We start from the raw sequence: 11,725 nt of genomic DNA on the forward strand, positions 1-11,725 counted from the left end.
AAGAGACACAAGTTACGCCTTGGTACTACAACACGTTTAATTTTGCATCATGCTTTGAAAAGATAGCTAGAGCAGTTGAGTATAAGATACATTCTTGACTATCTATCTTATAGTCATAAAACAAGTATAATGGACCCCCCCCATTTCACTGCATGTAAAACTGCAAAAATGATGTGATTTAAACCCTGGGAAAATCTGTAATAAACAATACTAATTTTATAATACACCAATTAATCACAATAACCCTTAATGAGAAGCAGCCCACCCGTGGACCAAGTGAGCACAAACTCATGATGTTTGGCCAATTATTGCTCAGGCCCACATAATTTCCCACATAAGTTCTCATGGATATCTCGAAAATACTAATTATGTCAGGCTGAAATTGGGGAAAATATCTATAAATTGATTCACAAGACATCTGAAATATTATTGCCTCTGTAAACATCATAGGCCCTATAGTAGCCTCAATGAGGAGCTGGCAGGGCCGTCGCAACCGGACAGGCAAACAAGGCAATTGCCTAGGGCCCCGAGCTGGAAGGGGACCCCCAGAGACGGCTGACATTGGTCCATATCAATGACAATATGATGGAACCCCTATAGACACTGCAACAACGACAACACGTTGGAATCCCCCTAATGGGGCCCCCTACCAGCTGCTGCTTGCAAGTGGCTAAGTAGGGTGACCAGACACCCCGCACTGTGTGGGACTGCACAGCATTTCTGTCTCTTTTCACGCGTCACACAAATTGAGACCATGTCCCGCATGATTGGTTGCCAGCTGCGCTAGCATTGTTGGGGTACTGTAGTACTACGGTAACTCACGGTACCACTACTGTGGGATCAGTTCAAAGTCCATTCGCAAGAGGGTGGGTGTCCATGTGCCTCCAAGGTGCCTCTTGCCTGGGTGAGTGTCTTGTAACAGCCCTGGGAGCTGGAACATGCTCATATAGATATCCAGCATACTGATTTTAACAATTGTAAAGCTACTTGAGGGAAAACTGTATGTTAAATGAAGGTTCATTGCATTGTATGTGATGATGTAAGGCATGACACTATTGTGTGTAAACATAAAACATTAAAGGAGCATATTCATTTTTCATGGTTATTCCAGTCAGGGGCGGAAATCCCGGGGGGGACAGGGGGGACATGACTCCCCCTTCAGTAAAGCTGTACCCCCCTAGAATAATTTGAGACACAATTAATAATTTTTGAACANGGTTGTGGCGGAGCGGCTTGTATGGGTACCTGTCTGTAGGCTCTCCACCTGTCAGTGAGACAAACATGAAAGAGGTGCAGACGAGGAGCGGTCATTACGCGCGACTATTACGCACCGTTGTGACGCAGCGTAGCTATGGGTACCTGTCTGTAGGCTCTCCTCCTGTCAGTGAGACAAACATGAAAGACGTGCAGACGAGGAGCGGTCATTACGTGCGACTATTACGCACGGTTTTGATGGAGCGTAGCTATGGGTACCTGTCTGTAGGCTCTCCACCTGTCAGTGAGACAAACATCAAAGACGTGCAGACGAGGAGCGGTCATTACGCGCGACTATTACGCACGGTTTTGATGGAGCGTAGCTATGGGTACCTATCTGTAGGCTCTCCTCCTGTCAGTGAGACAAACATCAAAGACGTGCAGACGAGGAGCGGTCATTACGCGCTACTATTACGCACGGTTGTGAGGTGCGCAGCGGCAGATCTCACAGCACACTGTTTATAAACCAGTTTACCAGTTTAATTGCAGGAAATGTTTAGTTTTAGTTTTAGTTTTAGTTTAGTTAGTATAGACATTCACTCTGGCTGTTGGAGAGATAGAGAGAAGATTAAAGCATCAAATTGCGGTAAAAAAAATGCTGTATAAAAGACAGGCTACAACTTTTTTTCCTTGTCCCCCCCTGGAATTATTCTCTAAAATTTTACTGTTTATTGTCCCCCCCAACTATGAAATGGGATTTTCGCCCCTGATTCCAGTGTCTCATGTTTGGTATTTTAATGGATTTGCTTTTAAATCTAATTACGTCCCGAACAGTGGAGAACAAGGTTTTGATAGGCCTACAACTCATAAGCTTCGATTCCTCAAAGCAGCTTGTTTCCTTTCACTTCAGTTCAGTTCTTACACATAATAACGGTAATTTTGGGGTTTCTGTCATCCAAAGCTGTGGCTGGTACCTATAGAACAGTTCCATTCTTTCCTGAAGTACTTAGCACACTGATCCAACACCAAAAGGTGAAGCTAACACTGCAGTCTGGTGATTGGGCAAGTGAGAATAATTACTTTTGCTCTACAAGGACTCAGTGCACAAAGCAGTTAGTTATAAATGTCCCACTAATTGTTACAGAGACTCCAAGCACTCCAATTTTTTTTGTTTTTTTTTGTTCTGGAAATGTGGGTGTGCAACCCCATTCCATGGACGAACGGCGAGGTGCAGATGTTCCTCTGCATTGCCAGTGAATACAGGGAGAGGCGGATGGAGCAGTGATGTGGCTATCACTATCCGGTAACAACCCCCCTACATTTAAGAGTACTGTCTACGTTGGAAACACAAAACAGATCTAGATTTTAGGTACATGTCTATAGGGGTTACATGTGGGTTCTAAGGGTACTACAATGATAGTGTTTGGTGGAAACGTGGCTATACTGTCTATACAGCTGCAAAGATCAAATGTCCTTTGGTTGAAATCAGTGATAAACACAAGTAGACCTATTGTTAAAATAAGAAAACTGATAAAGTGTAGATACAGTTAGTGTTCGCTCGTATTTCGGAGCAGACACACACGAACTTAAAGTCCTGTATCCGTGACGCTGCCTTTCTGTCCACCTGGAGCCCATCATGGCTGCCACTGCAGGCCTGGCAGCTGCAGCACTGCACTCTGGGATACCGGACACCCAGAGATGACGACTCTGATGAATCTGTCTGCTCCTTGCCCTGTGGCCCCCGTCAGATCCATCCTACTGGGAAACAAGTGTGTCTGACTGACCCAGACCAAACATGCTCCCTCACTCACACACACAGACACACACAGACTCAAACACACACACTTCCCGTGGCCTCTGCTGCATGCCACATTATTAATACCAATTGGCCTTTCTTTATGGCTACAAATATTTTTCACATGCTCCTGGCATTCTCGGAGATCATCTTGAATTTCCGTGGCCACAACAAAAGCACACGACTCCTTGTACTCTGGAGTGAAAAACCGCAGGATATTCAGTTCTGGATATTTGTTAACATGATTTGTGAAACTTTTCAGACCACAAGCCTGCAGAGAGTTGCACTGTGTGTGGGTGGAGAAGCAGTCAGATCCCCCTCTGCCACGTTTGATGGTTCCTTTATTGTGTCTACAACACAGTCAGCAGGGGAGTCTGTTAAACGCCAGTCAGCCACACACACAGGCTCATTGTCAACATAACACGGAGCAGTGAGGTGTTTGCTCTTGACACATCAACAAACAGGACGAGATGATATCCCTGCACAAATGGAGTCCAGTGCTCCCAGTAAAGGACAAATCCTTGGTGGGCACATGAAAGAACAGTAAAAGGTTTTTTAATTTAATTGACAAATAATGCCTTTAATTATTTATAAGGTGCAAAGGACTAAATACTTTTAGCACTCTGTTAGATCCCAAACTATTACTTTAATCAATGTATCTGCAGCTTCTGCACCCTTGAGTCTTTACACTATGGCACAGAGTTATGTTACATCTGTGGTCGCATGTTTATTTACAAAAACTAGATATTTCTGCTACACAAATTATCCATCAACATTCATGACCTTGGAAACAGTGGAACAGTCCCAACTCAGGGTCTACTGACTAGCTCTTTCCAGAGCTGTCAGCAGTATCAGATGGTCTCAGTACTTAACTTTGAGTTACCACAGATGAGAAGTCTTAAGAAAAAGTGCTATGAATGAACTCATATGTGTGTAGATATTTTTCTAATCTTTTACTAAATATGGGATAATTCACCAATGCAGAATAATTCTAGTTCTCCAGGCTTTTAAAAACGATCAAATAAGACTTTGAGAAGGTTATACTGTGGTAGAGGGGAGGTTGTGTTGCCAAAGGCCTATCAGTTTACACATTTCCATTATATTTATACAACTTTTTAGCTAATATTGTCATTCTGTTTCTCCATAAACAGTTGCATGTCTGTCCATTCTGAGAGAGGGATCCTCCTCTGTTGCTCCTCTTGAGTTTTCTTCTCCTTTCACCTGTAAACAGTTTTTTTTTTAAAACTTATCTGTATAAAGTTTCTCACACTGAATCTATAAAGGGGACATAGCGTGAGCAGCATGTTAACAGAGCAGCTTCAGTCCTTTGTCTGTGTCTACACAGGATAAGTTCAGGCACAGTACTGAGTATAGGTCACATGTTTAAAACAGAAGAATATAGGCTTTGAAACTAACAGTGAAAGTGACTTGACTCGCACCTGATAGACGGTATGGAACTAGTGTGAAGAGTTTGTGAGCAAACATTGCTTCACTTTTAAAAGGTCACACACCGCAGAGGTAGAGAACACACTGTTCTACAGTAACAGGAATTCTTGAGGACACGAATGTTGCATGCATTGCACATTCAAGTCAAGTCAGTTTTATTTATATAGCCCAATATTATAAGTCAAAAATTTGCCTCAGGGGGTTTTACAGTCTGTACAGAATACAATAGAGGAGTAAGTGAGGAGGGATCCCTCTCCCAGGATGGAAAGATGTGCAATTGATGCCGTGTGTAGAATAGCAAACATAATAAAACAACAATATAGACAACCCATATGACAAAATGATACATACAAAGTGAACATATGTGAACAAGATTGATCCTGGAGGATGTTAGGAAGCTTCCAGGTGTCTCTAAACAGCTAGAGATTGAGCCCCACATCCTCCTCTCCACCTAGAACCTGGAAAAAGACAGATTACACAAACATGCATGGAGCAAAACTGAAGCACCTCATTCACACAGATTGGAGACAGAAACTTACACACAAGGGACAGAGAGAGGCTGAATCTGCTGGGGGACGGAGATCAAGCATGTGGAAGGCACCAACACCCTGGAGAGGTAGATAGAGAAGGAGAGGTCCTCGGATGGTCCAGCCTGAGTTAAAAGATAGAAAGAGGGAGGGAAAGACAGGCAGAGAGAAATAAAAGGAGACAGAGAGAAGCACACATAGGTGCTTTGGGAAGATAAAACAGTTGTTAACCCTACCTCAGTGGTTGATGAATGTGACAACAGCAAGTGCCAACATTCAGCCTTTCCCAGTGGAGGAATTTTGGACTTACAAATCTCCAGTTTCCCCTCCGTAAATTATTTTGGCGTACTTCTGCCATAATTGCTGTTGACAGAACAACAACAGAGCAATTATATCTAGTTGACTCTTGTTCCTGTTTTGCATTTGAGTGTGACTGTGTACACATGTGTTTTATGGCCAGTAAGCCTCATCCTCCCAGCCCCACCCTGGACTCCTGGAAGCCTTCTGGCCCCAGGCTTGTTTTGAGTCAGATGGTTTGTCAGTAAGCGGGAAGCCCTGATGCCACGGCGCTGTGTTTACTTTTCACTCAGCATATTGGATATGGCTTCATTCTACCCTGATGCTGGTATCAGCTGGGCATGTGTGCGCCTATGTCTGTGTCTGTGCATGCACATGGGCAAATGTCCTTATGAGGGAGTGTGTGTCCGTGTGTTGTTTCCCATGCCAGCCCACTGCCAAGACTCACACACCACAGGCACACCGCTTTGATGAGTTTATCAGATGGGAATTTCATGCCAACCCCCTGAATTTCTCCTCCACCTCCTCCATCTCCTCCTCACACTGTCAACATCATGTTCATATTCATACTGGTGTCTGGCACAGATACAGATCCAAGACTGTCGCTGGAGATTTATCGCTTTCACAATACTATGTAGTGCATAAACAAAAATAAAGACAACAATCAGTAATATCGCGTGAAAGCAGATCTGGTCTTTGAGCTGAAGTCATACACTCTCACTATATTTAAACAAAAAGCATTTCAGGCAGTGATCTCATCCAGAGTCACAGTACAAGGTTGAATTCCTAGACAGCCAAGATTACTCAAACAACTGCAGAACAAGAATGTCAGGACTATGTGTATTAGAAGTGTAAATCACTAGTATCATCACAGTATGATACTACAGTATATCGAATCTTTGGACAATAATAAGACATTTTCCAGTATCACAAAGTCTGCCATGATACGTCTTAGATTCCATTCAGTTCAGGGGCCTGTGATCAATATGAGATGATATCATATGATCACTTAACACAATATATTACAGAAGAAGCTGCCACCCCTTTCTTTTTTGCTTTTGGCTGTAAAAGATAAAAAACAAAACAAAACAAAACAAAAAAAACAGATAAATTATGTGAATAATTGTAACTGATTAAAGTCCAGTAAAGTTTACTTTAACTTGACACCACTAACACTTAAATCACGACATGGGATAAGTTCATCTTCAGGGCTTTCTGCCAAAAAGCTTCTCCTGGAAGAAATCTTTCAGTTTTAACCCAAACTATGATGTTTTTCTTAAAACTTCAGGGCTATCTGCTCTGAAGACAAACTTTTCCCAGCAGCCATAAAACATGGATTAACAATAGGATCATTTAGCTAAATGTACAGTTCGGCTCAGTAATAACTGCCAAGCTCAATAAAGCAAAACAGTTGTCATCCATTATTAGCTTAAGCACGTTTACATTGCATAAATTAGCCTAGCGGCTAGCGGAGTTTTAACTAAATACATGTATTATTTATACATTTTCTTACTGTTGGTTAACGTCACTGCTTCTCCTGACAGAACAGCCCGGTTGAATTTCAGCCAGTATGCACATTTTTCAGCCTAACATTGCTGACACATAGCGGCTAATGTTGCTGTGTTGCTGCAAGAAGTTAGTGGAGTCAGATGCCCGGCCAGGCAAGTACACTGAGTTTCCTAAATATTTTATCTCATAACAGCATTGTTTACATATGGCACATTCTTTGTCTATTGACTTATATTTTCTCAGAAATTGAAAATATTTCCACGCTGCTGATATATTCTCTAGTAAATAACATTATCCCCGTCAGCCTCTTGGCTACTTGCCATTACCTATCTGCTGCTGTTTGATGGTGACACAGAATTTCAATATAAAGACATATCGTAAAGATGTTGATATGGATCAATGTTATCACTTTGCATTGATGATATCGGATACTGGATTGGATTGATGAATGAATGAATGAATGAATGAATGAATGAATCTATCGTTACACTCCTAATGTGTAAATGCTGAAAGCAGCAGTGGTGCCCCCAGATATTTTTCGTAGGGGTGCCCAGATGGGGCCACTGAAAATCTTGGGGTGGCACCGAAATCAAAAGCCAGCAGCTTCCTGAAGACAGTAATGTTAGCTTCCAATTTCTGCCAAGGGTGGCCAGTAGAGGGCTAGCAATTGTATGGGTGGCCATGGCCCCCCTTGGGGGCACCACTGGAAGGCAGAGGGACTGCATGACTGTGGTGTTACGATAAAAACAAATCATCAAGACATGTAATCAATAATGTGGGATGCAGGTTATTGCTGCAGCTGGGGCAGGGTTGAAGATGAAGGCAGGTTACAGAGGTTAAGTCCAGACCAAGGTTAGCAGCAGGAGGCCTGATGGGTGAGTATTAGATGTGGTCAGGGGATGAGATGGGTCTAGGGGCAAGCAGAGGGTGTTCTGGGAGTTTTTTTTCTATAATGACAGGGTGCTGGGCAGCTGGATCCTGTTTTCCAGTGCGATCGGGGAGCGTAGCAGGGCATGGACAGCTCCGTCTGTGGGCCCTGTGTTCATTAGTGGAGCAGCACTGCAGCACTGGGGGTGATTCACAAGCATATCAAGTTAAAAAGAAATGCCTGGCCACAGAGGGATTTTCCTGCTGGGCTAGAGTGTGTGTTTGTGTGTGTGTGTGTGTCTGTATGTGTGTGAGGGGGTGGTGGTGGTGGAAGAGCAAAGTAGGATGGGATCAAGGGGATGGAATTAGTAAACTTCAATCAAAAAACTTCCCCGCATCCGAGGAGATGCTTAAAAGTCATCCCTGATCAGACTTTCCTGAACATCCATAGCGCTCCTGTTCTCTGTCCGCTCCATAAAACGTGCCGAGACATTTTCGGGGTTTGCCCTAAATCCACTGATGTGTTTTGGGGTATTTTTTATCTGGCCAACTCATCTTGTGATTATTTGGAGACCTGGGTCCTGTGCTTGTGTATGTTTGTCAGTGTTTTTCCCCTGACGCTGCAGCGCGCCGCCGCTGGTCCAGGCACAGTGCCAGTCGATCAGGTTTCACTCTGCTTGTGTTTGCTTCTCTGACTGGCTTGGCAGAAACCAATAAACACCACACTCCCACCCTTATACCTCACTCTCCGTCTCACACTCCAAAAAAAAGACCATTCTTGCTCTGCCAAAGCACACAAGGCACTATGGATTAATTTGATTTTTTCTTTCTTCTACTTCTTTCCCTTCTTTGTTGAAATTCCTTGCATACTTGTAGGTAGGCAGTGCGCAACTTAACAATTAAAGCTCAAACACCAGGCAGAGTAAGATTGAGCTGTTCTGTATATCGCTGTAACTAGATCTATTTTTCTGTGATGCCACCGAGCCTCGGCGGTCCATTTGTCTTCTGTGAGACCGCAGGGTGACTTTGGGGTGGTCGTTTGGTGTTTGAGCCCAGGCCACCTTCCGCTGAATGTTTGAATCTGGACGTATCTGGATTGAATTGGTGCCCCCACCTCCTTTTGTTTCATGTGGTTTGTAACTGCTGCAAAGCACATGTGGTTTATATTGTTCTGCTCACAGTTTGACCCCCATCACACCCATTATCACAATCAAAATTGCTTTAATCGCCAAGTACAATAAACAGAGTGAAATTTGTCCTGATGACATACCAGCATGTTACCTGATAACATACTGACACATGGTGCTAGTTTTAGCACAAAGTTATATTCCAGTTTCCTGTAGTACCAGCAGCATCAGGAAGAGAGGCAAAGTTCAAGAAAGAAATCTGTGGTTGTCCTTGGTGTTTGTTTGGTTTTGCCATGATAACACTCCCTACATCTAGTGGCATACATGTTGAGGTCCAGTGGACAGTGCTGGTTCTGTAAAACTTCTTAATATCACTTGACTTCTCACAGGGACTGTGAGCTGTATTTACTACTCTAAATACTATATACTGTGATTTGAGCACTCTATGCAACTCAGCAACTCTACATGCTATGTATGTGCTGATGTTACAGCCATTTTTGGGAGTTTTTTGCAGTCTGGTCATGTGCTGTCAGTATAACTGGAAGAAACAGCTAACACAGCAAGAGTACTTCCTTGTTGTATAATGTGTAAGAAACGCAGCACCGAGGCTAAATCCACACTATACTTTGTTGTTTCAAAATGCATAACCATTGCTATGTTTACGCCTAGTGTTACCTCTGACAATGCTGCTACCCTTGTTTTAGTTTGAACACTCTAGGGTTGTGTTTTAATCTGGATGGGTGAAAACGAAGACTTTTGAAAATGTTGTTTTATTAGCTAGGTCTGCCTTTTGGTAATTCATCCATCTTGTGTGGGTACTCCTTTCCTGTTTTCATGGCTTCCTCCAGTGATTGATAATGCTTCCAGTAGCCTACTGCCCATTTTGCCGTATTTGCTTTGCAACGACTCTCTGTTTTCTTCCTGACCGCCTTACTGTCAGTAAAAGTTCAACGTCGTCAGTATAACCAAAGAAATCTCTGGTCCTCTTTTTGGCCATAGTACTTTCTGTAACCAAGTGACAATGTGCCTCTGCTTATGTGGTTTATGTTTTTAGGAGTGTTAGTATGGACTGAGATTGTTTCCGAAATAGTGCTAAAATGCTTGTGTCTCTTTAGATTTAAAAAAATTATTTTTTTTTAAAATGCTGTTTAAAAATGAATGAATGTATCAGTGTGGATCTGGCCTGAAAGAGTGAAATCTACCAGTGACTCAGCAGGTGTTGAAATACCATGAATGAAAGCTTGTCTTGTTAGCTAAGTTAGCTAAGCTAACTACCTTTATCTTTCTAAGTAGAATACAAACTTAACAGCACAGTGAGTGTAAAAATATTGCAAATGGTTAAATCACTGAAGGCACAATGCTGTGTGGACTTGCTGTAAAAGACGTCTTCTATCAACCTTTGTAGGTTATACACCATTACATACTCCAGTAAGTTGCACACTCAAGTTGGCAGTATGTCTCCTAGCAATACAGGCCTTCAAAGTCACTGCCATGGGAAACGTCCACCCTAAAGCTTAGGCACAGTTTCCACAAATAAAGAATTTATCCTCTTTTGAAAAATGGCACAGTAACTGCAGTGATACTATAGTTTATGTTTACAAAAAGTGAGGAGAATTCAAATTGCAGTTTCAGCCTTTAAGTGCATCCAATACACAGAGCTGATGTTTGTGTTGCAGCAGTTTGGTTTATCTTTCTGTTTAACATTCAAAACACATTATGAGCAGTCTCGCAGCCTCCTTAGCTGTACCAGAAAAAAGATTTCCATGGCACTGATCATTAATTAGCACCCTTTCTACCTATTCTCACTCACTGTATTGTAAGAAAATAATTTCAAAAGGCTCAGGTCTATATCTGTCATGTGAAAGCTACATGCCTTTATATCTGTTAAGATATGACTGGAGTTCTTTTCTTTTTCCTATGCAAGAGGTTTTATCTTGCTCTTTATCTCCACTGACAATACGCCACCATGCCTCCATAATAGCATATTTGCCCAAGACGTCAGTGTTTTGAGAATACACAGTTAGGGTCCTGTGAAGTGTGCACGTGTGCTGTGGCTCGCCATGAACTGTGTGTGCAAAGATACACGCCAACTACACACAGACACGGACACATGCATTTAGTCTAAATGAAATGGAACTGTACCAGTTGGACTAGTTGCTCTCTGTGAAGTCCAACACAAAGAGCCTGTCATATGAAGACAGCATAGAGGAACATAGATCTTCCACAGTCTGGTACGGTTGCTTTATTTGACAACATGCAAACTATGTTTATCTTACTCCCATGCAGTTATGCCTGGCATTTGCACAAGCATTATGCCGAGTTTTCACATCCAACAAACCACAAGAAAAAATGGTAACTGTCTAGACTAATTCACTAATGGTTCTCTGATGTGATTATATGTCATAATGGACATGAAATATTGTAAGTGATCTTTTATCCTGGATAAATAATCTTCATTAATGAATTTTCTGGGGATTATTTATTGGCCATGGTGGCTTGACCTCCTCACAGCTTCTCTCTGAAACTCACTCAAACCATATCACCCTTCCCTCTTCAACTCAAAAAGCCCCATAAATCACTTTCCTGTAAACAGTAGTGACACGCAGCCTGATGTGTACCTCGATATATATTTTGGAGACCACAAGACCTGAAATCTGAGCCCGCTAGTGTTTGGGAGACAAACTGTAGTGAGACGTGGTGCTCACATATGCTTTGGGTGCAGGCTCCTCTCTCTTTCTCTTTGTGTGTGTGTGCGTGTGTGTGGTTTGTGTCACTCCCAGAGCTATAAGTGCATGTTGTACGCAGATGGCATTGAGCTAATTTGTTCTTATTGTTACAAATTATGTTGTCGTACTTAAGCGTGGTAATGCTACCAGTAACAATAACACAGATTCAGAGCAGGCTGTGGCTAGAGCAGCTGCGTGACGCCTGACTGGCTGCAGAGAGTTACTCAGTGGAAATGG

General features: G+C 42.6%; 1 long non-coding RNA gene across 1 annotated transcript; it reads right to left on the reverse strand.

Annotated features, from left to right (window-relative positions):
- Window positions 1-3,530: 3,530 nt before the first annotated feature.
- Window positions 3,531-5,387, reverse strand: LOC126395038 (uncharacterized). The gene is made up of 3 exons (XR_007570411.1): window positions 5,273-5,387; window positions 4,975-5,087; window positions 3,531-4,893 (listed from the first exon to the last, which is right to left on the reverse strand). It is a non-coding gene; the product is annotated as an uncharacterized LOC126395038 (long non-coding RNA).
- Window positions 5,388-11,725: the final 6,338 nt, after the last annotated feature.

The sequence above is a fragment of the Epinephelus moara genome, chromosome 8 (assembly GCF_006386435.1).
Source record: "Epinephelus moara isolate mb chromosome 8, YSFRI_EMoa_1.0, whole genome shotgun sequence".
Taxonomy (NCBI): Eukaryota; Metazoa; Chordata; class Actinopteri; order Perciformes; family Serranidae; genus Epinephelus; species Epinephelus moara.